Source organism: Camellia sinensis, chromosome 7, assembly GCF_055761805.1.
Source record: "Camellia sinensis isolate YWXY chromosome 7, ASM5576180v1, whole genome shotgun sequence".
Taxonomy (NCBI): Eukaryota; Viridiplantae; Streptophyta; class Magnoliopsida; order Ericales; family Theaceae; genus Camellia; species Camellia sinensis.
Genome location: NC_138967.1, coordinates 7,312,685 through 7,318,871, shown reverse-complemented (window position 1 = coordinate 7,318,871; position 6,187 = coordinate 7,312,685). Strand labels below are relative to the sequence as shown.

Below are 6,187 nucleotides of genomic sequence, written 5' to 3'. Positions count from 1 at the left end.
CGCCTTTTGTAATTGATGTGTTCGTCAAATGTAGGTGTTGGCACGACCAGCCTTCTCTATACGATCATTGACCAGTCATCTAACACCCCCCACAGGACGGGTTAACTACGTAACTCTCTGTAATTGTCTACTTATAAGCCCACTCCCACCTTCTCATTCTTCTAATCTTCGATGTGGGATAGCTGTCTATCTATCACACATTATTATTCTATTCCTTTCTTTCTTTAAGAGGCTACTTAGCTTTTCTTCGACATAGGTGGAGAAAGCTTTTTTAAGTGCATATAGTAATTTTACATAATCAGATTATGAAACTCTTCCGTCTTCTTAGCACAATTTTTTTAGGAGATTTTGAGTTTTGGGTTTGGATTTTGACTCTTATAAGAATTACAAACACACTATTTTTCACACTTTATACTTGTAATAAGAGTGAGATTCAGATTATGTTATTAGAATATATATATATATATATATATATATATTGTGTTCTTAGCATAATTGTTATAGGAGGCTCATATACTACTCATTACATTCGTATTTAGACTATGTGAGATTTTGTTTCACACTTCTGTCATATTATAAAAAGAGGAAGGGAAAAAAAAAGAAAAAAAAAATTATGTAATTGTTTTTTATCAACCCCTTCGATTCTTCTCTCTATAAGGTAAGCAATTTAAAAAGTGATGCAAATATGTTGGTCATTTTCATTTGTATCTTACAAATATATGGTACATCATTTGTACTAAAAACAAAGTATGATAGGGGGAATTGGTCACCAATATATCTATCATTCAACTCTACAACGAGAGTCTAAAAAGAATATATAATCAAATGCTGTTAAGACAACAACTTAATTGCCAACCTTAGTAACCAGCTAACCTGCTTCTCTCTCATGTTAGACAGCTGTGGAAGCTTGATGGTGTCAACCGATTGAGAGGATGTTGAATTGTAGAAGAAGAGGTAGGTAGCAGAGATATCATCCACTGCCATACCCGGTTTCTTACATTTCCAAGCACAAACCGCATGTTGGACTAATCTTTTAGCCGATTCTTCCCTTTCTGGTGTTGAAGACACAATCATCACTGCTTCACGGTTGGAGAGAACATCCCATACCTATGTAAGCAAAGATTATGTACCATATAGTTCAGTGATAGGCCCGAAACACCACCACAAACATCAATCATTCCTCTAAGAATGAGAAAGTTACATATCGAGTGCTCGTGTAAAAGTTTTGAATCACCAATGATAAATGCGTACGTACCCTATCAGTTGCCAAAATGACGAACTGGTCTCTGCAGGTGATATTTCTTTGTGTAATTTCAGGCTCGGAAATAAGGCCAAAGCCCTTTATGTAATAATCACCGAAGGCTCTTGATATTGCTAGTCCTGGCCCTCATAGTGCCTTCCCATTTGGTAACCAGACTCTGTACACGCCCGGATCATCAAGCATATCAAACACTCTTCATTTGGATTGTCTTATTCTTTTAGTCTCTTCTGCATTTGTGAATACACGAGTTAAAATCCTTAAACACAAGCACTTGTAAGTAAACGTGCGCATACTCAGCGAGAGAGAGAGAGAGAGAGAGAGAGAGAGAGAGAGAGAGAGAGAGCTAACGAGGCAAATTGGGTTTAAGGTTAACTATAAGCTAAAGCGGTACCAAGCAGCCATTATCGGAAGTGGTGGCTAACACAGCCCGAGAATCACCAATATTTGCTATAACTATGAGATCACCCTGAGAAACATCAAATCAGAAAAACATCAAAATGTGTCTATTTTGAACTTGAAAGATATATACACAACCTTAAAAATCCCTCAAATTTAGTATGCAAAACCGACAATAATTTCAGAGGACAACAATATAACTTATTAACTAATCATCTTAACAGAATGATTTAGAAATCCCCTTTTTATGTTCAAAACAGGGAGAACCAAAAATAATTATAACTCAAAGCATAATTTCATATTCAAAACCAGAAGAACAAAACAATGTACCAATCCAAGCTTCTACATCACTCATCACAAAAAATTTATACGATTGGCATTTCTCATTACCTGTCGAACAATTGTCAAAGCTGTTGTACCACTATGAAAAGAATCAATCCCAGGATGCTGCTCTAGATCTTGGTCAATGGCAGAACAAGTCTTTAAATAAGATTGCTTCCATATATTGAATCTATTAAGGCTTTTGTCTGGTTCGGTGCTTGAATTCAGGTTGAGTGAATTTAGAGCAAGGGTTTCTTGCCAATTGCAAAGCAAAGACGATGGCGTTAACTTCCTAACCCTTTTTGCAACCAGGTGACCCCAGGGGCCATGGCCATCAAAGATCCCACAAAAGATCATGTCTTCTTGGCATCCAAATTCCTGTCATTCAATTCCTGTTCATCAATTGGAACTGATGGTACCAACAAAAATGCAAGGTTTACATTATTTTGACATGTCCTGATTGTGATTCTCACGCTCCATTTGTTTTGGTAGAAAACAATTAATTTTATAGAAAATGTTTTCCTATGTTTTATTGCAGCATTGAAACTAATATGCTAGTGATTATATTAGTGGTGGTGGTGCTGGTAGGGACTACTGCTACTGTCTTCGGACTTTAGTTACCTTTACTTTGGCTCTAAAAATATTTTTCGCAGAATTTTCTCATGTTCAGTTGAAATCTTAAAACTAATGTATTAGTGATTTTATCGGTGGTGGGGGTGGTAGTGGAGTGAGTGGTAATAGTAGTGGAAGCAACGATGATACTAGTGGGGGTGTCAGTGTTCGTGTTGGTAAAACTTAATTTGAAAAACATCTTCAGTCTAGTTAAGTTTTTTCCGTTGACTTTCGTATTTCGTCTTACAAAAAGCTAACAATTGCATAAACCCTTTTTTAGAAATCTTTTCGAGAAAATGTTTTGTACCCAAACAAACAGAGTAATGTAATGCAAATAGTTATTATTACTAACGTTAACATATGGTTTATTACCTCCCACACAACAAGGCAATCTTGATTCACCCCCTTCTTCCCTCCCTTAGAGAAAACCGGCACAAAATTATCAGACCGTTCGCCATTAACGGTGCCCAAAGAACTCAACATCAAGTCATTCTTCCTTGCTTCTTTAGCCAATGCATCTGCAGCTTCTCTCCCAACATCACTCCTACTTTTTTTTTCCATTCTTAACCAATATGTTTTTAGCCAAACCATTGAATAGAACTGAGAATTGTACCATCTGCACTTAAGTTCAATACTTCAATATACAAAAATAAAATCTGGAATTCTATATTTTGCATACAAAGAATTCTAATTAGATGTTGGTTTCGTTTTTGGAAATTGTTTTATGAAAAACATGAAAAACTAATTTGGTGAAAATAAGCACCAAGAAGATGTTTTTAAATTTTCACAAACTAATTTTGCACCAAAAAAAAAATAATAATAATAATATGAAAATAATTGGTGTTTTTGAATTTTTAGAAAGCAGGTTTTGAAAACGAAACCAAATTGAGACTCAAACAATATAAATGGAAAGGTTCCAAGGTTTTGAGTGCTTTTCCTTATAGCGATTCCGGTTTTACCTTTTTGTATTTATTATTTTTCGGACTTGGATTCCGTGATATTGCTGGTTGTATACCTTGTTGTCATCCTTTAATTCCGCTTGGTTGAGTTTTAGGATGTATTGGGCAGAGTTGTTACAGGTTGGTTAGGCTTGGGTTCCAATTCCTTGTTGCCCAGTTTTTAGGAGGTCCGCTCGAGCGGGTCTTATTGCGCTCGAGCGGAGATTGCACACTCCCTGTATTTTGGTGCTCTGCAAAACTTCTGCAAGCATGTTTTTCACGCTCGAGCGGGTTTCTTTACGCTCGAGTGGTTGCGCTCGAGCGGGTACTCTAGCGCTCGAACGGGTAGTACATTTTTGGTGTAAGTTCTGAGAGGGGGAAATCTACGCTCGAGCGGACTGGTTTTCGTGCTCGAGCGGATGTACTTTATTCTTGTGTCTTGGAGCTCGAGCGGGACTTCTTGCGCTCGAGCTGACCTAGTTTTTTTGTTCTTGACGCTCGAGCGTTGTGTTTTCCGCTCGAGCAGGAATGTCGTATAACAGAGGGCAGCTGGGCACTTTTGAATAATTTTCTACACTTCCACTCTCTCTCTTACTTTTCCAAAAACGTTTTTGAGAGCCTCTCTCTCTAGAAACTCTCTTCTCTCTAGGGTTTGATCTAGTTAGAGTGCTTCCCTCCCCTCTGGCCTTTGTAAAAGTTGTGTTGATCGTCGAGGGCTTCGTTTTGATCCGTGGATCTTGGAGTTTGGAGCATTTTGGTTTTCTTCATCCCCTTCTCTTGGGCTCCGAATTTAAGGTAGGGATTCTTACTCACTCTTATAGTATTTGACATAGATTTTTGGTTGTTTTGATAAAGTGTTGAAGTTGGGTAATTTTGGGACTTAGGATTTCAAAATGTTAAAAGAGGGTTTTGTTATTTTGATTCTAAAATGTGTATTGTGGGTTTCAAAATAATGATATCGTTGTTGGTTGTTGATATATAGACCATTGGGTCAATACTGGGAAGTGGGGTAGAAACCCTAATTGGTTGTATAAATTAATTGGTATGACTAATTTGGGAAAATTGTAATTATATGGAATTGAGTTGGAAATAATGAAATTGGCTCATTATATAGTAGAACGGTGGAGTTGAATTTATTAATCACTCACTTTTAAAAACATTGATATTTTATCTGTTAGAGCTTTTATTATCTGTTTAGAAATAATTGCTTGGACTACCGGTGGAGGGTAGTTTTGATTGTTGTAGACAATGCATGATGATTAGGCAAACTAAAACTAATCAATTGGATATGTCATAGAGTATGACAGTTGATAGAATACATTAACGTTATGTATTGATTGATTGTATATATGACTTATGTGTATATACGTTGTGTGTGTGGGAGAAGATAGGGGATGTACTCCACGGTTTAGGGGAAGATAGGGGATGGACCTCTAAACCGGGCGTTGTTTGGGAGGAGATAGGGGATGGACTCCACTGATACAACTCATATGCTTGTCAGATAATGTGTTGATATAGCTTATATGCTTATCTATGGAAGTGTTGATACAGCTCATATGCTTATCTTTGGAAGTGTTGATATAGCTAATATGCATATCTGTTGGAATGTGGATACAGCTTGTATGCTTATCTGTTGAGATGTTGATACAACTAGTATGTTTATCTATTGTAAAACGGGAAACGTTTAATATGAGTTACTGTCTCATATGTGTGGTTGGCTAGGTTCTGAGCCGTTGATGTAAATTGTGAAATTGATAAGAAATGGAAACTGAAATGAAACATGAACATAGTGGTCATGAAATGGAAATGGATTATGAATTGATTTATGAAAATTGAACATTTATCAATTGCTAATGTCTTAGTTATTGCTCATATTGTGTTTAGTATATTTCTACTGGACGTTGGCTCATCCTATATGGGACATTATTTTTAGGTACAGGCAGTATGCCATCTCCAAGGACATAGCTTGGATGATGATGAGAGTTGAAGACTCTTTTTGTTTATTTTGTTTGTATTACATGTATATCAAGCCAAGGGCTTATTTTGTATAGAGTTAGTACTCTTCTTTTGTGTAACCAGGTGTTGACTTGGAAAACTGTAAGCCCATAGGGCATTTGCTTTTGTTGTTAACATGTAATACTGTTGTAAGAACTACTCTGATGAATAGAAATGGTTGGTCTCTTTTATATCAATGCATGTCTAAAGCAATGGGTTTTATGTATTATTTGAGGGCATTACATTCCTACTCACACTCACAGAATCAAAAAAAAGAAAGAAAAGAAATTAAAGATTGCTGAGAAACAGAGAAAAGTGGAATGAAAATGAAATTCCTAATCTTATGTTTTCATATGGAATAGGGTTCAAAATATTACAAAATCAGTTAAATTAATCCAAATAAATGTGATTTGAATATAAAGAAAAAAAAAGTTTTCTCGAAACAAAATAAACAAAAAACCAGTGTATATCTAGTTTGGTATCTTCTCTTTCATTTTCTTAGAGACCAAGCAAACAGAACAGAATATAACAGTAAATATATATCTATTACCACATGAATTTTCAAAAGAAATGCTCTTCTTTCTCTCTAATTTTCAGACCAAAGCGGAAGAAGTAAAAGGGTATTGAAAATCTTTTGTTTGGTTGCTAAGAAAATAGCGAACAA

The 6,187-nt window shown here is 35.9% G+C and overlaps 1 pseudogene; it reads right to left on the bottom strand.

The window, feature by feature from the left end:
- Positions 1–785: 785 nt before the first annotated feature.
- LOC114292597 (putative protein phosphatase 2C 34) lies at positions 786–3,206 on the bottom strand (annotated as a pseudogene).
- Between the last annotated feature and the right edge of the window lie 2,981 nt (positions 3,207–6,187).